Source organism: Anolis carolinensis, chromosome 4, assembly GCF_035594765.1.
Source record: "Anolis carolinensis isolate JA03-04 chromosome 4, rAnoCar3.1.pri, whole genome shotgun sequence".
Taxonomy (NCBI): Eukaryota; Metazoa; Chordata; class Lepidosauria; order Squamata; family Dactyloidae; genus Anolis; species Anolis carolinensis.
Window position 1 is genome coordinate 101,613,721 of NC_085844.1, and position 26,413 is coordinate 101,640,133.

General features: G+C 45.5%; 1 protein-coding gene across 6 annotated transcripts in view; it reads left to right on the forward strand.

The window, feature by feature from the left end:
• The window catches only part of trio (trio Rho guanine nucleotide exchange factor), a 446,368-nt gene that overhangs the window by 105,481 nt on the left and 314,474 nt on the right, over nt 1-26,413 (forward strand). The window contains exon 1 of one of the 6 annotated variants that reach the window (XM_062979402.1): nt 13,301-13,453. The exons of the other annotated variants lie outside the window; for them this stretch is intronic. The gene's annotated coding sequence lies outside the window, so the exon portion shown is untranslated. Of the gene's footprint in view, nt 1-13,300; nt 13,454-26,413 lie in introns of those variants that run through there. 6 annotated transcript variants of the gene reach the window in all.

The window sequence follows — 26,413 nt, forward strand, 5'->3', positions numbered from 1 at the left end:
TCTGGGTCGCCTCCCATCTGGATCTTCCGTCTCACCATCACTCCCCTTCCAGTGGGTAACTGGGTGGAAGTCAGTGGTCTCCAAGACGGCTCCCATGGTTGTGCTCCGACCTCACTCATTGTGGGCGATGGATCCCCTCATCCTCTGAATCCCCAGCATCCTGCGGGTTTGTCCAGACCTCTTCAGGGAGTAAAGGCTCCTGCAAGTCATAACCCCCAATGGAGTTCATGATGCTCTCACCAGTAGGGATATTCCTTATGGGATGAGCAAATATGCTGGGAGTAGTAGCTTAATGTCAGTCCTTGGAAGGTATAGAACAGAAAGTAGGCTCACACAGGTATTCCGTGGATACACTTTATTGAAATTCTTCTTGCCAAGGTGAAAGCAAAGCTACTTCTAACTAAAACCCACCCAAGCCCCAACATATCAACATATCAAACTGCTTCTTCCCCCTTCCATGTTCTCATTTATCTCCCAAAATTCCTTTCTCAGACTCAAAGTTCAGAGCGAGTCACAAATCAATCCTCCCAGCCTTATGGCTCTTATCATTTAGGCCATTCCCCATCCCAATCAGCTCTGGCAGGATGGGAACAGTTCAGCTTGGTGTGAATGCTGGGCTGATCACATCCTGATAACACCTGTACCTCTGATGTCTAATAAATTGACCTTCTACAAGAAAAATGGGCTTTACAGCCCAATATGCTGGCAATTCAGATCTCTGATTTCTAACTAAATACGGCGCAGGTGGTGCTCTTACAGAACAGTGAGGAAATCCCTGGGCCAGATTTTAAGAAGAAGCCCTGTGGAGGTTAAAATTAGTGATATCAACTGGCTTCGTAGCAATCATCATAGCCAGGACCGCTCTTCTGTCCTTTTGATAAAATTTGAGGACATTTTACTAACTGTGGAGATCCTGGCACACACACCTCTATTAGAAAGTTGGGGCATTTACATTAAAAGAGTTGTTAGAGACCAAATTATCCGCCCCCTTATCCCAGGACTTAAATTAGGCACCGAAATCAATGGGAATGTAAGTCATCCCAAAAGCTCAGTAGAACCATCGTTGGAAGTAACTGTAAAAGATCTCAATTGCCCAAGACAAACCCGAACCCCCATGCAAGGAAAGACTCCTCCCAATTTATTGTTACCATCCCCTATTAGCTCCCTTCCAACTACCCTGAACACTCAAAATGGCCTTTTTCTACAAATGGAACATGAATTTTCCCTGTCAGCTTCCCTTCCCAGTAGTACTTTCCTTGATTCATTGGAATCAAGAAATTGACTAACCTCACACCTTACACCAGTTAGCTCTACCACTGCAGAGGGGGGAAGGCTCCGAGGCCAGGGGGACACCATTGGGGTTGTGTGGGGTAGGAGCGAATGCAATTGGTTCTATCATCCCAGGGAGAAGCGCACAAGAGTTCTTGCGATCCTGAGGAGAGATAGGCCAGGTAGCCTACATGACGGTCCCCCTGGACTTAAGGTTCTGCTGCTAAATGTCAGATCCATAAATGACAAAACAGTGGTCATCCAGGACTTAATCCTGGAAGAAAAAACAGATCTGGCATGCATTACTGAAACCTGGTTGGATGAGTTTGGAGGGGTCAGCCTCACCCCAGCTGTGTCCTCCAGGTTTCCGTGTGCACCAGCAGGCCAGGTCTGGGAGGCGGGGAGGTGGAGTTGCGGTGGTCTATCGAGATTCTATCTCTCTGACCAGGTGCCCCGTTCCACAATCTCCTGGGTTTGACTCTGCCCACCGGAAAGTTGGAAGCCAGGACAGGTTGTGGATTCTGCTTGTGTACCAACCACCCCGCAACACAGCAGTCTCGCTGCCTGAGCTCACCGAAATGGTCTTCAGCCTGGTGTTGGAGTCCCAGCATTTTGTAGTGCTGGGAGACTTCAACATGCATTCAGAGTCCACCCTTTCTGGTGCAGCACAGGACTTCATGGTTTCCATGACAGCCATGGGCCTGTCCCAAATGATTTCTGGACCAACCCACCAGGCAGAACACACGTTGGATCTAGTTTTTGTTGTGGACGGACGAAAAGTCAGTGTGAAAGAGCAAAATATTCTTCCATTGTCATGGAGTGACCATCACCTGGTTAGCTTTAGACTAACCACAGCTCAAATCCTCAGCAGGGGTGGTGGACCGATTAAGATGGTCCACCCCAGGAAACTAATGGATCCTAATGGATTCCTGATATCTCTTGGGGAGTGTCCTGTCATGATTGCTGGTGTTCCTGTTGAAACCTTGGTTGATCTTTATAGCACCGAGATGGAAGGGCGGTAGACACGATTGTTCCTGAATGTCCCCTATCATTGCGTAGACTCAGGCCAGCTCCTTGGTTCTCTGAGGAATCATAGAATCATAGAATAGTAGAGTTGGAAGAGACCACATGGGCCATCTAGTCCAACCCCCTGCTAAGAAGCAGGAAATCGCATTCAAAGCACCCCCGACAGATGGCCATCCAGCCTCTGCTTAAAAGCCTCCAAGGAAGGAACCTCCACCACGGCCCCGGGGAGAGAGTTCCACTGTCGAACAGCTCTCACAGTGAGGAAGTTCTTCCTGATGTTCAGGTGGAATCTCCTTTCCTGTAGTTTGAAGCCATTGTTCCGTGTCCTAGTCTGCAGGGCAGCAGAAAACAAGCTTGCTCCCTCCTCCCTATGACTTCCCCTCACGTATTTGTACATGGCTATCATGTCTCCTCTCAGCCTTCTCTTCTGCAGGCTAAACATGCCCAGCTCTTTAAGCCGCTCCTCATAGGGCTTGTTCTCCAGACCCTTAATCATTTTAGTCGCCCTTTTCTGGACGCTTTCCAGCTTGTCAACATCTCCCTTCAACTGTGGTGCCTAAAATTGGACACAGTATTCCAGGTGTGGTCTGACCAAGGCAGAATAGAGGGGGAGCATAACTTCCCTGGATCTAGACGCTATTCCCCTATTGATGCAGGCCAGAATCCCGTTGGCTTTTTTAGCAGCCGCATCACATTGTTGGCTCATGTTTAACTTGTTGTCCACGAGGACTCCAAGGTCTTTTTCGCACACACTGCTGTCAAGCCAGGCGTCCCCTATTCTGTATCTTTGATTTCCATTTTTTCTGCCGAAGTGCATTTGTCCCTGTTGAACTTCATTTTGTTAGTTTTGGCCCATCTCTCTAGTCTGTCAAGATCGTTTTGAATTCTGCTCCTGTCTTCTGGAGTGTTAGCTATCCCTCCCAGTTTTGTGTCGTCTGCAAACTTGATGATCGTGCCTTCTAACCCTTCGTCTAAGTCGTTAATAAAGATGTTGAACAGAACCGGGCCCAGGACGGAGCCCTGCGGCACTCCACTTGTCACTTCTTTCCATGATGAAGACGACGCATTGGTGAGCACCCTTTGGGTTCGTTCGCTTAGCCAATTACAGATCCACCTAACCGTAGTTTTGTCTAGCCCACATTTTACTAGTTTGTTTGCCAGAAGGTCGTGGGGGACTTTGTCGAAAGCCTTACTGAAATCCAGGTACGCTACATCCACAGCATTCCCTGTATCGACCCAACTCGTAACTCTATCGAAAAAAGAGATCAGATTAGTCTGGCATGACTTGTTTTTGGTAAATCCGTGTTGACTATTAGCAATGACCGCATATGTTTCTAAGTGTTCGCAGACCACTTCCTTAATGATCTTTTCCAGAATTTTGCCTGGTATTGATGTGAGGCTGACCGGATGGTAATTGTTTGGGTCATTCTTTTTTCCCTTCTTGAAGATAGGGACCACATTCGCCCTCCTCCAATCTGCTGGGACTTCTCCCGTTCTCCAAGAACTCTCGAAGATAATTGCCAGTGGTTCTGAAATAACTTCCGCTAGTTCCTTCAGTACTCTTGGGTGTAGCTGATCTGGCCCTGGGGAGTTGAATTCGTTTAGAGAGGCCAAGTGTTCCTGGACAACTTGTTTCCCCATTTGGGGTTGGATTTCCCCCAATCCTTCGTCCATTCCGTGTTGCTGAGGTTGAAGATGGCTTTCTTTTTCTGAGAAGACCGAGGCAAAGAAGGCATTAAGTAGTTCTGCCTTTTCCCTGTCCCCTGTCGCCATCACCCCATCTTCTCCTTGCAATGGCCCTATCACCTCCTTTTTCTTCCTTTTTCTACCAACGTAAGCAAAAAAGCCTTTTTTGTTGTTTTTTATGTCCCTGGCAAGCCTGAGCTCATTTTGCGCTTTAGCCTTGCGAACCTTTTCCCTACAGGTGTTGGCTATACATTTGAATTCTTCTTTGGTGATTTCTCCCCTTTTCCACTTCTTGTGCATGTCACTTTTGAGCTTTAGCTCAGTTAGAAGTTCTTTGGACATCCATTCTGGCTTCTTTGCACTTGTCTTATTTTTCTTCTTTGTTGGCACTGTTTGCATTTGCGCCTTGAGTATTTCACTTTTGAAAAACTCCCATCCATCCTTAACTCCCTTGTTTTTTAATATCGGTGTCCATGGAATGCCACTCAGTAATTCCTTCATTTTTTGGAAGTCAGCTCTCTTAAAGTCCAGAATGCGTGTTTGACTTGTCTTAGTTTCAGCATTCCTTTGTATTGCAAACTGCAGGAGCACATGGTCACTTGCCCCTAAGGATCCAACCACTTCAACTGTATTGATCAGGTCTTCCACATTTGTTAAGATTAGATCAAGAGTTGCTGATCCCCTTGTTGCGTCTTCTACCTTCTGGACCATAAAATTATCTGCAAGGCAAGTGAGGAATTTGTTGGACTTTGTACTCTTGGCTGAGTTTGTTTTCCAGCAGATATCGGGATAATTGAAATCGCCCATGACTACTATATCTCTTCTTTGTGCCTGTTTGGTCAGCTGTTGACAGAAGGCTTCATCAAGTCCTTCATCCTGACTCGGAGGTCTGTAGTAGACACCCACGACAAGATCTTTCTGAGTCCCGGTTCCCTTGATTCTTATCCAGATGCTTTCAAGCTGGTTTCCCGGATTACAGTCTTGCATTTCTTCTGCATCGTAACTGTTTTTGACATATAAAGCTACTCCCCCTCCTCTCCCCTTTGTTCTATTTCTGTGAAAGAGGTTATAGCCCTCAATGGTTAAATTCCAGTGATGGGAGTCATCCCACCAGGTTTCAGTGATGCCTATGACATCGTATGTGTGGTTCTGTGCTAGGAGTTGGAGTTCGTCTTGCTTATTTCCCATGCTCTGAGCATTAGTGTAAAGACATGTAAGCCCCTGTGACCTCCCCTTGAACTGTTTATTTGGGATTATTGTGCTCTCTGTACTTGGTCCTTGCTGTGTTTGTGCAGCCCTCCGTTTAGCCTTTCGACGGTTCCCTGTGGTCGTGGGTAATATAGTGTTCGCCAGGCTGTTGTTCCCCTCCCCCAGTGGATCTAGTTTAAAGTGCGCCTGATGAGGTTTGTGAGTCTGTGTGCAAAAAGATGTTTTCCTACTTGTGTGAGATGCACCCCATCGCTTGCTAGTAGTCCATCCTCTTGGAAGAGTAGACCATGGTCAAGGAAGCCAAAATGCTCCTCTTGACACCATTTTCTGAGCCAGTTATTGACCTGTACTATTTTTCCGGCCCTTGTAGAGCCGTGTCCTACAACAGGGAGGAGGGATGAAAAGATCACATGTACATTATACAGTTTTAGCTTTGTTCCCAGAGCTCGAAAATCATTTGTGATCTTTTGAAAAGTATGCCTAGCGGTGTCATTGGTACCTACATGAATCAACATAAGGTGGGGAGGGTGATGGGGCTTTAGGAGCCTGCTGAGCCTCTGAGTGATATGGTGTATTTTTGCCCCCGGGAGGCAGCATGTTTCTCGAGCCATCCCATCCGGTCTGGAAATGATGGCTTCCGTTCCTCTAAGGAGGGAGTCACCTACTACCAAGACCTGTTTCCTTTGAGGATTGACAGGGTCCCTTTTGTGCAAGACAGTGTGTATGTCCCCTGAAGAGTGTTCCTGTTGAAGTGAATCATGTAGGTGTAAAGTGTTGTCCTCCTCCTCAACATCCCCAGTGCATTCATCAATGACAATCCATTGAGATACATCCGAGAACCCATTACTCTCCCAAGGATGTTCCTGTTGCTCCTGGTCTATGATTGGGGATGGAGCATTTGCATGATTACATAAGTGTGACTGTGGTGATGCACTGTCCCCGTCAGGGCTATCCCCTGCGCATTGATCCAGGGTGGTCCACTGAGTGGTATCTAAGAAACTGTGGTCCTCCACAAGATGTGTTTCCTGATTGTATGTTAATGATGTAAGAATTTCAAATCTGTTGTGTAAATGCAGCTGAGCAGAGGAGTTCTGCGGAGGCTGCCTGGTCCTGCGTCTCCTTCTATGGGTGACCTCCTTCCAAGCCTGAGGGTTGTCTACCTTTGAGTTGATCTCCCCATAAGGTTCCTGATCATGGTCTTGGTGGTGTTGGTGTGATGCAGGCTGCTGATCTACAGCAGCGTGTTGTGCAGTGTCCAAGAAGACCTCGAGTGCCTGAATGTCCTTAAGGGTCTTAATACGGTGCTCAAGCTGTTGGATCCTCTGCTCCATCAGAGTCATCTGTTTGCATTTGGAGCAGATGTAGTTGTCTAGTTTTTGTGTGAAAAAGCGGAACATGCCACAGCTGGTGCATGTGATGGGAATGTTTTGCTTTTGTTGCATCTCTTGGTGAGCGTGGTGACCAAGTGGGATCTTTGTACAGTTAAGTAATATGCACGCACTTTATGTGCAAACTGCAACAAACCACCTCTTTGTGTATTTGTTTATATTGCTTTGTTTCCTGTATGTACTGCAAAGGATAGTTAGTAAAGGTGCCTTTACTTTAACTTTACTTTACTTTACTTTACTTTAACTTTACTTTAAGGGCACAAAAATGTCCTCCTGCTGCCTCTGCTTCTGCGAGAACCAACTGCCCTTCTGGGATCAGGCTCTGGCAGAAACTCACACTGGCAAATAAAGCTTTCCCAGAAACTCAATTAACAGGGGACAATGCCTGCTGTCAATCAACTTAAGTACCTGGCTCTCTTTCAACACAACAGTCACACAGTCAAAAATGTCCTCCTGCTGCCTCTGCTTCTGCGAGAACCAACTGCCCTTCTGGGATCAGGCTCTGGCAGAAACTCACACTGGCAAATAAAGCTTTCCCAGAAACTCAATTAACAGGGGACAATGCCTGCTGTCAATCAACTTAAGTACCTGGCTCTCTTTCAACACAACAGTCACACAACAGTTAGACTTTGACCACAGGAGCCAAGCCCACACTCAGTTTAAAATCTTAGCCAAATCTTAGCCAAATCCTACCTGAAGCCAGGGAGCAAAAATGTTCTCCTGCTGCCTCTGCTTCTGCGAGAACCAACTGCCCTTCTGGGATCAGCAACTGCCCTTCTGGGAACTGGCCATGATGAAGCGGACGAGACGGAGACTAGAGTGCATCTGGCGTAGAACTCAGGGTATATCCGACCGAGCACGGGCTAGAGCATTGCGGGCAGCCAGAAAAGCTTTCTCGATTGCCCGCATTGCGTCTGCAACAAATAGACCAGCGGAATTGTTTTGGGTGGTGGGGGAGCTCCTTCCCTTGCATGTGGGTTTGGGTTTGTCTTGGGCAATCGAGATCTTTTACAGTTACTTCCAATGATGGTTCTACTGGGCTTTAGGGATGACTTACATTCCCATTGATTTCGGTGCCTAATTTAAATCCTGGGATAAGGGGGCGGATAATGTGATGGGGGGATGGGTGCCCCAGACCACCTGACAACTCGATGTGGCGAGTTTGCCCATCATTTTGCAGACGAAGTCGCTCTGATATGCTCTGACTTAGACACCAGCCTTAATGCAGTATATATGGAGGTAACCGAGGCACCTTCTTGTCCAGTATTAATGGATTCGTTTCAGCTTGTCCAGCCTGATGACGTCGAAGGGATCCTTGGAGCTGTGAGGGCGACCACATGCGCTTCAGACCCTTGCCCATCTTGGTTGATAAAACTTGCCGGTTGGGGGTTGGTAAATTGGTTCATGAGGATAATAAACGCTTCACTGGAACAGGGACTTTTTCTATCCACCTTGAAGCAGGCATTGGTTAAGCCGATCCTGAAAAAGGCTTCCCTTGATCTGTTGGTACTTAACTACCGGCTAATTTCGAATCTCCCCTTTTTAGGCAAGGTTCTGGAGCGAGTGGTCGCTTCGCAGCTCCAGGAGTTCCTAATAGAGACTGATTATCTGGATCCATCGCAGTCTGGTTTCAGGCCCGGTCATGGTACGGAGATGGCTTTGGTCTCCTTGGTGGATGACCTCCGCAGAGAACTTGATAGGGGGAGTGTGACTATTGGTTCTCCTGGACATCTCAGCGACTTTTGATGACATTGACCATGGTATCCTCCTGAAACGGCTCTCTGGAATGGATATTGGGGGTGTTGCTCTGCAATGGCTCTGCTCCTTCCTGGAGGGCCGTTCCCAGCTGGTGAAGCTGGGAGTCTCCTGCTCAAATCCCTGGCCATTGTCCTGTGGGGTCCCGCAAGGTTTCATTCTGTCTCCCATGCTTTTTAACATCTACATGAAACTGCTGGGTGAGATCATCCGGAGTTTTTGAGTTGGGTACCCTCTCTACGCAGAAGACACCCAACTCTACTACTCTTTCCCACCTAACTCCAAGGAAGCCCCCCAGATCCTTGGCCTGGCCACTGTGATGGACTGGATGAGGGCAAAGAAGCTGAAGCTTAATCCAGACAAGACAAAGGTCCTCCAGGTCAGTTGTGTGGCCAATCGGGGCATAGGGTGGCAACCTGTGCTTGACGGGGTTGCACTCCCCCTGAAGGTACAGGTCTGCAGTTTGAGGGTCCTCCTGGACTCGGCACTGACGCTTGAGGCTCAGGTGTCGGCGGTGGCTGGGAGGACCTTTGCACAGTTATAGTTTGTGCACCAGCTTTGGAACTCCCTCCCCAGGGAGATCAGGTTAGCTCCGTCATTGTCCATCTTTTGCCGTCAACTAAAAACATGGATGTTCTGGAGCGCGTTTGAATAAATAGCCCATCTGACTTGGTATCTACTCTATATTTACAACCTTAATGGCACTTTATCTTGCTCCTCACTCTACATGCTATAGCACTTTAAGTGAAATTGTTCCCTTGTTCCTTCTTTACTCAGGTCTATTCTTGGACCTGATGGAATGATTTATTAGTCACCCTCTGCTGTGCAGAACAATTTGATGTTCTGGTTTTTAAAGTAACTATTATGTTGTTTTTATCTTGTATTGCATTGTTTTTAAAGCTCATTGTTTTAGTGGACCATGTGTATTGCATGCTATGTTGTTGTCATATTCTCGTTGTAAGCTGCCCGAGTCCCTGCGGGGAGATGGTGGTGGGGTATAAATAAAGTAGTAGTAGTAGTAGTTGTTGTTGTTATTATTATTATTTAGGTGTTTCTGTGACAACATCTGTGCAGGTACCTCTTACCTGCAAATAAGAATCTTTGTGTACATAAATATAGGGCAGGATTTTGTGGCGGAGGCATGTGGTAATTGGCATTGATTAGTGGAGCTTGGGTAGAGTGGAAGAAGTTGGAATTAAGACCACCATTGGTTGAACTGCTCTGATACTGTAGAATAGTGTTTCCCAAATGTTGGTCTCCCAGAGAACAACAGGGAAGCTTAGGCCCCTTCTACACTGCCCTATATCCCAGTATCTGTTCCCAGATTATTTACTTATCCCAGATTATATGGCAGTGGAAAATAGTTCAAAGCAGATTATCAGGGATCAAATCCTGAAATATCGGGCAGTGTAGATCCAGCTAGCAAAAGTTGATTTACGACAGGAGTCCTCAAATATTTTAAGCAGAAGGCAAGTTCACAGTCCGTCAGACTGTTGGGGGGCTGGATACAGTTTGAAATAAAAACACTGCATATATCTTATTTGTAGTGCAAAAAATATGAAATAACAATATAATATTTAAAATGAAGAACAATTTTAACCACCATATCCTTGCCAGTATTTCAAGGGAAGTGTGGGCCTGTTTTTGATTGATGATATAGTCAAGTGAATTAGGATTGTTGTTGTTGTTGTGTGTCTTCAAGTCGTTTCAGACTAAAGACTAAAGTTGGAGTCCCCGGTGGCGCAATGGGTTAAACACTTGTGCTGGCAGGACTGCTGACTTGAAGGTTGCCAGTTCAAATTTGGGGAGAGCTCCCTTTATCAGCTCCAGCTCCCCATGCGAAGACATGAGAAAAGCTTCCCACAAGGATGGTAAACATCAAACATCTGGGCAACGTCCTTGCAGATGACCAGTTCTGTCATACCAGAAGCGACTTGTAGGTTCTCAAGTTACTCCTGACATGGAAAAAAGACTAAAGTTTAGGGTGAGGGCTGGATAGACGACCTTGGAAGGCTGCATCTGGTCCACTAGCCTTAGTTTGGGGACACCTGGTTTAGGGAATGCCTGTGTTACTCCCCTCCGAACATCTATCCTCTAGATTACCCCACTTCCAAATGTCCCTGCCCATAGTGGAGTACCCCTCTGTCCCTCTCACTCCGGGTTTTATCTTTGTGTTCACGCGGCCTGCCCTTGTTTTATTGTTTTTTGATTTCCTGATGTTCTGTTTATTATTATTTATTGTATTTTGAATGGTGCTATGATATGTTGTTTTTATATTTTATTATATTGTATTGCTCTGGGCATGGCCCCATGTTAGCCGCCCCGAGTCCCCGTTGGGGAGATGGTGGCGGGGTATAAATAAAGTTTTATTATTATTATTATTATTATTATTATTAGAAGTAGGAATGAGTTCACTGAGGAGAAACAAAAGTGACAAGACCATCAGAGAGAGGAAAACTAAAATAGAGAGAAGGAGCAGAAGGAGGAAGGTGCACACATTCATTATTTTTCAAGAGTCAGGAAGACTTGCCTCTAGTTCAGAGTTTCTTAAATTGTGTCCCTCCAGATGTTTTGAACTTCAGCTCCCAAAATTCTTAATAGCTGGTTAGCTGGCTGGGATTTTTGGGAGCTGAAGTCCAAAACATGGGAAGGAGCAGTTTGAGAAACACTGCTCTAGTTCGTATGTTGACTATTGGTAATTTCATCTGAAGATCTTTTGCTGCAGACTAGTAATGAAACTCTATTTCTGGAAGTGATTTCTTGCTTGCTTGCTTGGGCTCTTTTTCGGGCCATTTTGGGTACATTGTTGTTCAGAGTTGTACATATCATTGCAAAGTACCGTTTTTCCTAGGCTCGCCTTTGTGAGGCAACCTCTGTTTGACTTTTGACCCCCCTGGCTTTGAAAGCGGTGGCTAGTGTTTCAGAGTGTTAAGTGTAGTACCTTAAAAGCCTCACTTTCTAATTGAAAATTACGCCTTTCTTGATTGCTACTGAGATTTGACCTGACATGATTAAAGATCTGTACTTTCATGCTGTGAAAGATGCCTGTTTCAAAATGCAGCTGGATCTTTTAAATTAGAGGAAAACCCTTGGCTGAGATTTTTTTATAGACAGGTCAGGCCCTCCAGTGCTTGGATTGCTGTGTTCCTGCTTGCTTTCTTCCTTTGTATTGGGAGACAATGATTCTGCTGGTAGAATATGAAGGAGAAAAGCCAGCTGAAGGATGGGGGAAAAAACAGGATGCATCTCATTGTATGGAAACTGAACAAAAGCAAAGTGATGGGTAAGGAGGCAGTTCTTCTTTCCTCCAGGTGTTTCCCAGTGTTCACATCTTGAGTAGATGGCAGTATATACTTCGTGATCTCAGCTTAACAAAGGCCCTGCCATTTTCTTGAATTTCTGTGGTATAATTTTTTGTTACGCCGCTTCAGCTTGATACGGTATTTTAGTGTGCGCAAAACACACATTACAAAACTGAAAAGTGTCTTCCAACCAGAGTGGAACAGTAGACAGTTTGTTTTGATGTAAGATGTGTTCCAAACATGCTGCCAAAAATTATTACAGGGAATTGGGGCTTAGGTTGCATAATTACATATTATGTTAGATGCAGGTGTCAGGCTCGAATATAGAAATCCATATATTGAATGTACAGATCCAAATGTATTTAAAGAATTCCTGGGTTGTGATTTTGACCACTTTTGATCCTTTGATGCTCACTGATGTATTTTATGATGCTTTTTTCCGTGGTTTTAATTGTACTTAATTATATTGTTTTTGTGTGTTTTATTTTATATCTTCTACACTTGTTTTTCGGGCTTGGTTCCCATGCAAGCCACCCCGAGTCCCTTTGGGGAGATGGAGGTGGGTTATAAGAATAAAGTTGTTGTTGTTGTTGTTGTTGTTGTTGTTGTTGTTATTATTAGCTGTGCCCAGCCACGCGTTGCTGTGGCATAGTCCTAAGTGGGGTTTTCTTTGTGGCATTCAAGGTGGCCTAGAGAGGATTCCCCTCGGTATGAAGCAGCCAGCTTTAAAACTGCAAGATTATTCAATGGTATTCAAGTTGGGTAACAATGAAACCCCCTAGGTATGAAGCAGACAGGCTTTGAAGCTGCAAAGTCACTCTTTGGAAAGTGATGAATATGGTGGCCAAATTTTGTGTGATTTAGCCCAGTGGTTTTGTTGTTAACTCTGTCCTGATTATGCACATTACATTTTATTTATATCATCATCATCATCATCATCATCATCATCCAGTTTATTTATATCTTTTAAAAAAAAGTCTAGGCAAATATAGCCAAAGTGATTTAGGACAAAATGAAAAGTTACATGTCCTAAAACCCCGTACAGTACACTGGAGGTTGGTTGCGAGACTGCTGTGGATGCTAAAATCTGCTCTATTATTTTTATTTACAATGATATAACAAAATGGTATCTCTCATGTAAAATGTCAAAATCAAGATTTCCCTTGGAAGTTTGTAGAAGAAACTGTGCCTTTGTTTAACATCCCCGGATCTTATATCTATCATATATGTGATTCGGTGGTTTGGAAAGGGGGAGGGGAGGGATAAATTATTGCAGTTATTAAAATAGCTATTACACAAGGTAGTTGTTTCTTGGGGGAGTCTGATTTGTTCTATGAAAATCATGCCAGTTGGTGTTTCTTTGTTAGCTCAGGAAGTCAGGAAGTGAAAAGCTTGAAGCTGGTTGCGTGAATCAGTAGAGTCAGGAATGAATACAATGAAGCCAGTCTGTGATTTATTCCCAAGTTTTCTATGCATGCAAGCCGGATGCAAATCAGTAGGTGCTTTCCCTCTCTAGCTCGGGTCTCTGCTGTGTCGCCTTGCAAATCCTGTGAATACTGCAGGCACTGCAGTGGAAAAGACGACAGCAGAAGCCGGAGCTGCAGACTGCCCTGAATTTGAAAAGATGACATCATCCCTATGAAAATGTAGTGTCGAGGAGGATGCTCACTCGGAGGGTTGCCGAGTTGAGTGTGAGCAGAGATTGATGCAGATATTTATGGCTCTGCGCGACGCATGCAGCAACTTCAGAAACCCTCCTTGGTGGAGCCTAAGAAGCAAATGTTTCTAGGGTTTGTTTTTGTTTTTAGAAAGAACACAGTAAGTAGCTGACATTTACCATACATGTCACAGTAGCCTTAACAGGCAACAGGGACCTTGTTTATTTCTGAATAATTAATGTGCATTGAAACACGATCCAATTTTTATGTGCAGTAATTGCCGTTGCTAACCTGGGCTAGAATCCATGTTGGAGTTACTACAATAAGGCAGTCTATTAAAGATGCATTGAATTTTATATTAGTTGGTTTCACTATATGCTCATAATGTGTTAGTACATTGACTTATATTGAAATACATTCAGTCACAGAATTCAGTTAAATTCCAGTCCTTCACAAATGCATTCAGGTTTTGTCTTTTTCTTTTCACCAGTATATTCTCTATTAATTTGACTTAGCTGTGGATCCTTATGTTTTCTCAAGCCATTTATCAATGCTATGCTACATAGATCTAAAATAAATGAGGACTAATTTAATATGCTTTTAATGTGCCTTTAGAGAATGGTCAGCAAAAAATTACCTACAAAGAAGGGTGCGTGAGAATATTGATTATTTTCTGCTTCAAACAAAGAAATCTGTGGTGGAGTAAGGTGTGTGAAGAAATTCTTAACAGTTAATACAGCTGGCCCTCCATATCCACTGATTCTGCACCCACAGATTTAGTCATCCGTGGCATGAACATATTTTTTAAAATATTCCCAAAGGCAAACCTTGTTGCCATTTTATATAAGAGACACCATTTTGCTATGCCATTGCATATAATGGGACTTAGGCATTCACAGATTTTGGTATCCAAGTGGGTTCTTGGACCAAATACCAGGAGATACCAAAGGGCCACTACTATATCTAATGCTGTAGCGAAGAGGCATACATATAGATTTTATTGAGAGTAGTAAGTAAAGGTAAAGGTTTCCCCTGATATTAAGTCTAGTCGTGTCCAACTCTGGGGGTTGGTGTTCAGCTCCATTTCTAAGCCAAAGAGCCAGCGTTGTCCATAGACACCTCCAAGGTCATGTGGCCGGCATGACTGCATGGATCGCTGTTGCCTTCCTGCTGGAGCGGTACCTGTTGATCTACTAACACTCACATGTTTTTGAACTGCTAGGTTGGCAGAAACTGGGGCTCACCCCGCTCCCCGGATTCGAACTGCCAACCTTTCGGTCAGCAAGTTCAGCAGCTCAGCAATTTAACCCCCTGTGCTATCAGGGGCTCTTTTATTGAGAGTAGTTACTTCAGATTTCCTATTTGTAAAATAACCTTGGGGATGCCCCCCCCCCCTTGAGTTAAACATGGTGCATGGTTGCATTTAAATCAGCACAGTCGTAGAATCTTAAGAGTATTTCTACACCATTTTACATAGATTAAAGACATCTCAAAAATGCAGTGTTTTAATGATGCATGGCAGGAATGTGTGCAGGAACATGCACTAAAGGCCTTTAACTGGGATAAGCAAAATGGTTGGATATTCTGATATAGGGACCATAATGTGCATTAGTGCACGTAGGTGTAAACACATTGCATGGCAAAATTGATTAAGGAATGGGCGCTTTGGTGCTCCATATATGTACATTGGCTACATCTGGTGTTCCACAGGCAGATTGCTCCTTCTTCTCCTTTCTTCTACAGCCCATAGTCTTCTCTGCTGAGTCCAATCAATTCCCTGGAGCAAATTTATAGGGGGCTCAGGAGTCCACAGACAGGGAAGGAGTTGCTCTATTAGCATTTTCTGTTGGACCCAGGCCAATGTTCTGTCTTAGAACAGAATCTGAAAACATGACTTAATGAATTTGCTACAAAGAAACCCAGTTAGCACCAACCATAATTAGGGTTTTGTACAGCTAGCTCTAATACAGTGGTTCTCAACCTGGGATCCCCAGATGTTTTTGGCCTTCTACTACCAGAAATCCCAACAACTGGTAAACTGGTTAGTAGTTCTGGGAGTTGTAGGCCAAAAACATCTGGGGACCCCAGGTTGAAAACCACTGCTCTAATACAAGCTGTAGAAAAGGATTAACAATGGCACAGGCAGTGAACAAAGGTGCCTTCCAAGACAGACTCCCAGTTTATGAGCCTTAACTTCTAGCAAGCAGGTGTTGTGTTTGCATCACAACATTGTATTAACAATGGCAAATAGTGTTTAGTTCACTTTGGAGATCAGAAGAATTCCAGTATTGTTTTCAACTACTATATACATTTAACTACAGTAACTTGAGCCCTGGTGGCGAAGTGCGTCAAAGCGCTGAGCTGCTGAACTTGCAGACCGAAAGGTGCCAGGTTCAAATCCCAGGAACGGCTTGAGCGCCCGCGGTTAGCTCCAGCTTCTGCCAACCTAGCAGTTTGAAAACATGCTAATGTGAGTAGATCCATAGGTACCGCTCCGGCGGGAAGGTAACGGCGCTCCATGCAGTCATGCCGGCCACATGACCTTGGAGGAGTCTATGGACAACGCCGGCTCTTCGGCTTAGAAATGGAGATGAGCACCAACCCCCAGAGTCAGACATGACTGGACTTAACATCAGGGGAAACCTTTACTTTTAACTTGTGAAGTCTGTTGCCTAGAATGGATTTTGATGAGGTAGCATTGTTTATTCTCTTCCTGTCTGTCCCCAAGATCAGATATATTGTTTTTCTTTTCATGATGCTCACAAGGAGATTATATACTTTGAAAAATGTGTTGAAAAGTTCTGGCATCTTCATTTCCTTGGAGGTTTCTGAGGAACAGTGCCTTCTTTAGATTTCAGGGAATCAAAAGTCCCGAGGTGTCAACATGTGATGGAGATGACTGTGTTCTTTTGATGTCCTTAGACATTTCTTATCTGAATACTCCAGGTTGCGTGCATTGTGGTTTTCCTGTGCACTTCTTGCAGAGGCTGATTGTAGGATTCTACTTTAGTTACAACTTGGGCTTGAAGCTTTAATTGGTTTATGATGAAGTAGATTCATCAGTAAAAGCTTTAATTGACTTAAGTAGAGGGAACCAATGTAAGCGTTGAAGACAAGTTTTCCTCAATGAAACATCAAGTTCAGGATTGTTTTTTGTTTGGAAAGAAGGGCAAAGCACTCTTCCTATGTTAGGAATTCTGCGTATAAGAAAATAAAACCTTGCAATAGTAATAGTTGGCCAGCAGTTATGGTGCTTACAGCAGGGCCGTAGCCAGAAAAAAAATTCGGGAGGGGTTTTGAAAATTTCGGGCGGGGGGGGGAGGGTTTAACCCCTAGCACACACCCCTCCCCACTACAAACCTGTCAATATCTGCTTGAGATAGTGCCTGGAGGGACTCTTAATGTTTTATGTCTCATAGACTTAGCATGGGGATTTGGTTAACCAGTTAAAATTCATGAGTAAACCAGGTTTTTTTTAATAACCTGAAAAATTTCAGGGGGGGGGTTGAACCCCTAAAACCACCCCCTCGCTACAGGCTTGGCTTACAGTCCTCCAAATACAGTGGCATGTTAGGAACTAGCTTTTAAAGCCTCCTTTAGAAATTAGCTTCCAGATATTCAGATAAACATATGGAAGGTGCAGGGAGACACATGTACTCACTAAATATTTAAAGGGTTCCTTTTTGGAACGCTACTTCTGGAATCTCATAGCAAGGAGATTCTAAGAGTTGTAATCCAAAAAGTAATATTTTTGAGTTTTGGTGCTATCCTTCTCCCCTGTCACGACCCAGGCTACAGAGCACCAATAACCATACGCAGAGGCCAGATTCTATCTAATATCTTTATTAAGGAAATATATAAAGTTAGTAAAAGCAAATGTAAAAGTTAGTCCAGAAGCAGACCTTTCAGGAAAGGTCAAAATTAGTCCAAAGAAACAATGTCCAATATGAAATATTAAGGTCCAAAGTTGTAATCCAATAACCGAAACACTCACTTTGCCAAGCAAAGTGAGGGGAGATGACAAGGTCCTTTAGTCCATGAACTTGAGCAAGGCTAGGAAATAACTTGATACTTGAAACAAGGCTTGAAACGTGGAACAAGGTAACGAGGAACAAGAACAAGGTCCGTGGAATAACTTGGTAAAATCCGTGAAACAAGGCAAGGGTTAGTCCTGGGAAACAAGGCAAGATCCGTAGGTAAACAAAGGCTGGGAAACAGGAGCGGAGGCTGGAAACAAGGCAAGGCTTGAGCAGGAACGAGGCTTGAATCGGAGCGCGCTGTCCAGACACAATTCGCTCCGGAGGCTGACGAATTGACTCCGCGAAGTTACTACGCGGGTAAAACACCTATATAGAGTCTAACTTTCCCGCCGAAGCAGTTCTCTGGGAACCAGAAACGAAAGCTAAACTCTGAGACCAGATGTCTGACTCCTTAAAGATTCTCACGAAAAGCAGACTTAATTGGGTACATTCTTAGCTGCTATCCTCGCACTCCTGCGCGAAGCTGCTTCCAAACCCCTCTGTTGTTTACAAAACTCATGGCGAGAGAACACGGGAGATGTAGGCTCAGGGTTTGTTTGACATACTTCTGGGACACAACTTTCTTGCAGGTGCAAGGTTCCCAGATCTGCCTGGGAAAGATCTGGCTGAGAAGATTCCAGTTCTGACTGGGAAGGTAAAAAACCCAAGTTTTCTTCTTCATCAGGCATTACAATGTCATGAGCAGGACTACAAGGCCCATGAGTCATCACACTATCCCCCTCCTCAAGGCCCCTCCCAAACTGGGACTCTCTCCCCGAGGCGCGAGGTCGTGGCTTGGCGGGATAGGTTTGATGAAAGCGACGGGTTAGATCAGGAGCATGGACTGTGGAGGCGTCTTCCCAAGAGCATTCCTCAGGGCCAAAACCCACCCAGTCAATGAGATATTGCAGGCGGCGGCGGTGAAAGCGAGAATCCAAAATGTCCTGAACCTCGAACTCGTCCTCCCCATCCACCAAAATAGGGACGGGGGCCGGCCGGTCTACATCTGGCCGCACACCATCCGCCGGAAGGAGCAGGGAGCGGTGAAACACTGGGTGAATGCGCATTGAACGTGGAAGTTGGAGTTTGAAAGTCACGGGGTTTAATTGCGCCACCACTGGATAGGGGCCAATGAAACGGGCATCTAACTTCCGGCAAGGGCGGTGGGAGGGCAAAAAGCGAGTGGACAGAAAAACCCGATCTCCTACCTTGATTTCGGGGCCCGGCTGGCGATGTTTGTCCGCGTGACGTTTATAGTCCTCCTTGGCTTGTTCCAGTTGCTGGAGCAAAAGTTGTTGCACCGCTGTGAGTTCCTGCAGCCAATCTTCTGCTGCGGGAACTTCTGAAGTTTCAATGACAGGGGGAAAGAAACGTGGATGGAAGCCGTAGTTTGCAAAGAACGGCGTTTCTTTTGTAGAAGCCTGGACTCCATTGTTGTAGGCAAATTCCGACAGTGGTAACAGAGAAGCCCAATTGTCCTGTTGGTAGTTTACATAACAGCGAAGGTACTGTTCCAAAGTGGCATTGGTGCGCTCCGTTTGCCCATCCGTTTGGGGGTGATGAGCTGAAGATAAACGAGAGTCTATGCCCAATAGTTTTTGTAGTGCCTTCCAGAAACGAGAGGTGAATTGGGATCCACGGTCTGTGACCAAACTCTTGGGCAATCCATGTAGTCTGAAAACATGTTGGAGGAATAAATCTGCAGTCTCTTGGGCCGTGGGAAGGCCTTCACAGGGAATGAAATGGGCTAACTTGGTGAAAAGGTCCACCACCACTAGGATCGTGGTGAATCCACAGGAAGGTGGTAAGTCAGTGATAAAATCCGCAGAAATTATTTCCCATGGGCGAGATGGGTTAGGAAGGGGGTGTAGAAGCCCTGAGGGCTTCTCCCTTCTTATCTTGGAGCGCTGGCATACTGGGCAGGTGTTAACATATTTTTCCACATCCTTGCGGATCTTGGGCCACCAGAAATCTCTTAGGATCAAATGCATGGTTTTAAATAGTCCGAAATGCCCTGCTGGTTTGCAGTCATGACACAGACGAAGTACTTTTTCCCTGCCCGGTCCGGGTGGGATATAAACATGATTTCTATAGCAAAGCAGTCCATCTTTAAGCGAAAAGGGAAAGTGCAGACCTTGACGAAGTTGGTCCTGCGCCCAGGCATCTGCTTGCTGACTAGCCCTGATTTCTTGAGCACAGATGGGCCCTGGATTAGGGGGAGTTGAATCAATGGGAGTGGATTTGGTGTTCCCCACTGTGAGTGTGGCAAAGTTCTCGGGTTGTAGTAGTTGGGATTCAAAGGTCTCCTTGCGTCCTGCAGCGTATTCCGGTTTACGTGACAGGGCGTCTGCTTGCTTGGTTTGGGCTGGGGTCACATAATGAATCTGGAAGTTGAAACGTTCAAAGAATAAAGCCCAACGTTGCTGCCTTTGATTTAGCTTGCGGGCAGTTCTTAGATGTTCTAGATTCCGATGATCAGTGTGGACTTCAATGGGAAATTTGGCCCCTTCTAGCCAATGTCTCCAAGTTTCAAAAGTTGCCTTTATGGCTAATAGTTCTTTTTCCCAAATGGTATAGTTCCTCTCTGGTGCGGTTAGTTGACGAGAATAATAAGCACAAGGATGAAGGTGATCTCCCACCGGTTGTAGGAGCACAGCCCCAATTGCCACATCAGAGGCGTCCGCTTGCACCACAAAAAGGGTTTCAGGATCTGGATGCTGAAGGATTGGCTGGGATGTGAATAATTTCTTTAGTTGCTGGAACCCTTTCTCTGCTTGATCAGTCCAGCGGAAGGGCCGTTTTCCACGGATGCAGCTAGTGATTGGGTCAGACCAGCGGGCAAAATCTGGAATGAACTTGCGGTAGTAGTTCGCGAACCCCAAGAATCGCTGCACCTCCTTCTTGTTAGTTGGCGCCCGCCATTCCAATACTGCGGAAACCTTGGCTGGATCCATGGAGAGCCCTAGAGGCGAGATACGGTATCCAAGGAAATCTACCTCTTGTAGATCAAAAGCGCATTTTTCCAGCTTGGCATAAAGTCCATGATCCCGCAATCGTTGTAACACCATTTTGACGTGGTTCTCATGTTCTGATTGTGATCTAGAAAACACCAAAAAATCGTCCAGGTAGATTATCAAGAACCTATCTAGATAGTCCTGGAAAATGTCATTGACAAAATGCTGGAACGTTGCGGGAGCTCCGCATAATCCATAATTCATAACTCGGGACTCGAATAATCCGAATTTAGTCTGGAAGGCGGTCTTCCACTCGTCCCCTTCTCTGATGCGAACTAAGTTGTAAGCTCCCCGAAGATCCAGCTTGGTGTAAACCTTGGCTCCTCGAAGTCGGTCTAGTAGATCCGAGATTAAGGGCAGGGGGTAGCTGTTCCGCTTGGTGATATTATTCAATGCTCTGTAGTCCACCACCAAGCGTAATTCCCCTGACTTCTTCTTCACAAACATCACTGGGGAGGCGGCTGGGGATTGAGAGGGTCTGATGAATCCCTTGCGAAGGTTTGTCTCTATGAATTCCCTGAGAGCTTCTTGCTCTGGTTCAGTCAGGGAGTAGAGATGCCCTCGCGGGATCGGGGCCCCCTCCACCAAGTCAATGGCACAGTCATAAGGTCTATGTGGGGGTAACCTTTCGGCTTCTTTTTCATTGAATACATCCCAATACTCGGAGTACTTCTTTGGCAAGGTGATAATGGGCTCGGTGTCTGTGGCATGGCAGACCTTGGCTACGAGGCAATGATTTTGGCAGTACTTTGAAGCAAACTGCAGTTCTCTGTTGGACCAGGAGATGCTTGGGTCGTGAAGTGTCAGCCATGGAATCCCCAAAATCACAGGGAAATGGGGAACCTCAGTAACAAAGAAGGAAATCTCTTCCATATGTTCCCTTATCCACATCCTGGTGGGTTCCGACCACTGGCTTACGGGGCCCGTCTTGAGAGGGCGACCATCAATGGCTTGCACCACACGGGCATTCTTGAAGTCATGATATTGTAATCCCAGAGAGTCGGCATACTCTCTATCAATGAAATTGTTGGTAGCTCCTGAGTCTATCATGGCGTGGATCATGACGGGTCCCCTTTTTGCTGACCATAAGGTGACCACTAGAAGGAACAGGACCCCGGTTGGCGGCTCTTGAACGGGTTTCTTGACCGGGTTGGCGAGCCTCTCTACGCCCGGTCGTTGGCTTCCCCCGCCGGCTGTGTGCCAGCCGCCTCAGACGCCTTTGTCTCCGTGGAGGACGCCGCCGCAAGACGGGCGGCGGGCTTCCCTTTGGCTGGGCACTCTCTGGCGAAGTGGCCCCCATTCCCGCAATACCAGCAGAGATTTAGGCGTTGGCGGCGGGCCTTCTCGGCGGCATCTAATCTGGGACGCACATTGCCCAACTGCATCGGCACCTCCTCGCTCCCTCTGGGGTATGGGGATGGTGGTGGGGGTCTCCACACTGGACGCGGCTGAACGCTGGCGGGAGCGGAGGGTTTTGCCCCAGCTCTACCGCTCTGGCCTCGGACCCACTGTTTTCTGTTGGCAATCATGACTTCAGCCCGTAAACATTGATCGATGAGTGCTTCCAGCGTTTGGGGAGGATCCACCTTGGAGATTTCCTCCAGCATTTCAATGTTGAGACCCTCCCGAAATTGTCCTCTGAGGGCAACATCGTTCCAGCCGGTGTTGTGGGCCAGCACTCGGAACTCGGCTATGTACTGAGACATGGGTCTGTCTCCTTGGAAGAGGCGGCGGAGTTTGTGCCCGGCGGCCTCCAAATTGTCCTCGATTCCCCAGGTCGCCTTAAGGTGGTCCAAGAAATGTTGCGCTGACCTTAGATGTGGGGAGGCTTGGTCGAACAGAGCCGTCGCCCAGTTAGCCGCCGGCCCGTCTAGGAGACTGTAAATCCACGCCACCTTGATGTCTTCCTGGGGAAACTCGGCATCACGGGCCTCTAGATAAGCTTGGCATTGGCGACGGAAAACATGAACCTTAGAAGCTTCTCCAGTAAACTTGGTTGGCAACGCCATGGCCGGAAGACGGATTCCGCGTTCCTTCAAACCCTTTATTTCCCCATCCTGTGCATTGAGCTTATCACGGATTCGGTCCACCTCATCCTTGTCGATGGTGTAGGTAATCGGCTGGCCGCCCGGTCCAGGTCCGGCTCCGGTAGACATTCTGGCCGAGGTTAATTGGTGCTTAGGGCGGCGGAGTCAAACTGTCACGACCCAGGCTACAGAGCACCAATAACCATACGCAGAGGCCAGATTCTATCTAATATCTTTATTAAGGAAATATATAAAGTTAGTAAAAGCAAATGTAAAAGTTAGTCCAGAAGCAGACCTTTCAGGAAAGGTCAAAATTAGTCCAAAGAAACAATGTCCAATATGAAATATTAAGGTCCAAAGTTGTAATCCAATAACCGAAACACTCACTTTGCCAAGCAAAGTGAGGGGAGATGACAAGGTCCTTTAGTCCATGAACTTGAGCAAGGCTAGGAAATAACTTGATACTTGAAACAAGGCTTGAAACGTGGAACAAGGTAACGAGGAACAAGAACAAGGTCCGTGGAATAACTTGGTAAAATCCGTGAAACAAGGCAAGGGTTAGTCCTGGGAAACAAGGCAAGATCCGTAGGTAAACAAAGGCTGGGAAACAGGAGCGGAGGCTGGAAACAAGGCAAGGCTTGAGCAGGAACGAGGCTTGAATCGGAGCGCGCTGTCCAGACACAATTCGCTCCGGAGGCTGACGAATTGACTCCGCGAAGTTACTACGCGGGTAAAACACCTATATAGAGTCTAACTTTCCCGCCGAAGCAGTTCTCTGGGAACCAGAAACGAAAGCTAAACTCTGAGACCAGATGTCTGACTCCTTAAAGATTCTCACGAAAAGCAGACTTAATTGGGTACATTCTTAGCTGCTATCCTCGCACTCCTGCGCGAAGCTGCTTCCAAACCCCTCTGTTGTTTACAAAACTCATGGCGAGAGAACACGGGAGATGTAGGCTCAGGGTTTGTTTGACATACTTCTGGGACACAACTTTCTTGCAGGTGCAAGGTTCCCAGATCTGCCTGGGAAAGATCTGGCTGAGAAGATTCCAGTTCTGACTGGGAAGGTAAAAAACCCAAGTTTTCTTCTTCATCAGGCATTACAATGTCATGAGCAGGACTACAAGGCCCATGAGTCATCACATCCCCAGCATCACTCACCCCTCTAAGCTCCATCTCTAGATCATTTGCACATTGGATGAAAAAATTAATGACTTGTTAACTACTCTGCATGATAGGGTTCCTGAATATCTGAAGAAATGTGGGGAAACCTGCCGAAATATGTAGGTTCAAGAAAATCACTTTTAATGGTACAAATAATGCACTCGGTGCTTCAGTAAAAGGTAGTCTATAGTAATTTCATTGTAAAAGTCTAAAATTGGCTGAGATGGGTTGCTTCTTTTGTTTTCGCAAACACATTATTTTATACTGAGACTCTACCAGAGTGAAAAGATGTACGCCAAAACAGTTCATCATTTCATTTGCAAGTCTAGGTAAAAACTCTGCACTGGATCAAATAAAGTCAAAGATTTAATGCCACTGTTTGTGTTGCCCACATAGTTATATTTATCTTTACTGTGAAGCATTAGATACCCTTGGATAACGGGCATAAAATAAAGGGTAGAACTCATATTGTCCAGTATTTCACTGGATAAGCAACATCAAAGTTTGGTCAAGATCACAAAAGTTATTAATGAGGAACAACACACAATCTAGGAGAGGCTTCAGCAGTTTGCTTTTGCCTGTGCCTAGTGGAAAGGATAAGATACATTTTTAGTAAAGGTAAAGGTTTTCCCTGACGTTAAGTCCAGTCATGTCTGACTCTGGGGGTTGGTGCTCATCTCCATTTCTAAGCCGAAGAGCCGGCGTTGTCCGTAGACACCTCCAAGGTCATGTGGCCGGCTTGACTGCATGGAGCACCGGAGTGTATTTTTACACTCCTTTTAACTGCTGTGGCTCAATCCTCAGATTTGTAGCTTAGTGAGACACCAGCATCCTTTGACAGAATGCTAAAGACCTTGTAAAACTAAAACTCCCATAATTCCATAGCATTGAGTTATTGATCATTGTTTATTACTGTTCACATTGTTTACATTGTTATATTGCTGTAAGCTGCTCCGAGTCCCCTCGGGGAGATGGAGCGGGGTATAAATAAAGTTGGTTGTTGTTGTTGTTGTTGTTGTTGTTGTTGTTAGTAGTAGTTGTAGTAGTAGTAGTAGGAATTAAAGGGGGGGTCAAACTGTGTTTTTTTCTACAGTGTAGATGCAGCTTGAGGTATACTTATATTGAAATAATTTACATGATAGACTTAAAGGTGATAAAAAGTGCAGGACCAACAGCTTTTACAGTGGGCCGGCACCTTATTTGGGCCTATTGGCTACAAATTCTTTCTTAAAAATTCTTGAGGATCTGGCAGCTTGTGGCTCACAGATTGCTACCAGTCTACAGGCCACCATCTTTAGTAGCACAGATCAAGATACAGTAGAGTCTCGCTTATCCAACGTTCTGTATTATCCAATGCAGTTTGCCTTTTGGTAGTCAATGTTTTTGTAGTCAATGTTTTCAATACATTGTAATGTTTTGGTGCTAAATTCATAAGTAAAGTAATTACTACATAACGTTAGCATGTATTGAACTGCGTTTTCTGTCGATTTGTTGTAAAACTTGACGTTTTGGTGCTTAATTTGTAAAATCATAACGTAATTTGATGTTTAATAGGCTTTTCCTTAATTCCTCCTTATTATCCAACATTTTTACTTATCCAACATTCTACCGGCGCGTTTATCTATATCTACCGTATATCTATATCCATAATAAAAGTGAAAACCCGTATGTGTATGTATGTGGCACGGGTGTCTGTTCACACAGACAGCCTCCGACCTCCACAAACAGGCTACAGTTCCCAGTACTGAGGAACCAGCAAGTCACTCTTTTCTACTGACATTGCGGTTACAGCGAGCGCTATGAACATGTGGCCCAAACCCTGCCAATGTCCTCCCCAAACGCTACGGCCCACCACCCAAGGAATGCTTTCATTTGGGGACCATTTCATCCTAGATTTTGCATTTTCCTCCACAACAGGCAGGCATCCCAGGGTTTTCCATTGGTGTGGAATTTGCATGACCCCGCTTATTGCCCTTCCCTTTCAAATTGATCTGCAGAACAAACACAGCACAACTGAGCAGCAGCTAAATTTACTAGAGGAGTTTGGTGGATTGGCTCCACATGGTGGAAGTTGTAGTTCACCCTGCATCAAGTCAGAGCACTGTGACTCCTACTGTGGAATTTAGAGGAGTTGTAGTTCACCTACACCCGGAATGCTATGAACCCAAACATTGATGACTCTGGGCCAAACTTGCCATGCATACCTGATATGCCCAGATTTGAATACTGGTGAGTTTTGGGGGGAATTGGCCTGGACATTTGGGAGTAGTAGGTACTGGGATTTACAGTTCACCTGCAAATCAAATCCCACCGATGATGGACGAGGACCAAACTTGGCACACAGAGCCCCCATAACCAACAGAACATATTGGACAAGTTTGGGGAAAAGGGACTTATAGTTCACCTGCATCCAGAGAAACAGTGACCCCCACTGACAATGGACCAGGACCAAACTTCACACAGAGAAGCCTCATGACCAACTGAATATACTGCAGGGGTTTGTGGGAATGGGCCTTGAGTCTGGGAGTTGAGTCTGGCGATTTATCAATACACAACTGGTTGATAAAGACTTAAAATAGTGTATAACTACTAAAATAATGTATAAATATTAAAATATATATTGTGTTCCTAGTTCACGGATTTTCACTTATTGCGGGTGGTCCTGGAACATAACCCCAGAGATAAGTGAGGGAACACTGTACCAGTCTTCATTCAGATATAGTTCACTTCACGTTATTGTTGTCTTTAATTAGTTTTGCCAGAATTGCCATCAGATTTTCATAGTCATTTTTCTTTACAAAAAAGTTTAATTTGGAATGTTTCCGTTGGCATCATCTATATCAGGGGTCCCCAAACTAAGGCCCGGGGGCCGGATGCGGCCCTCCAAGGTCTTTTA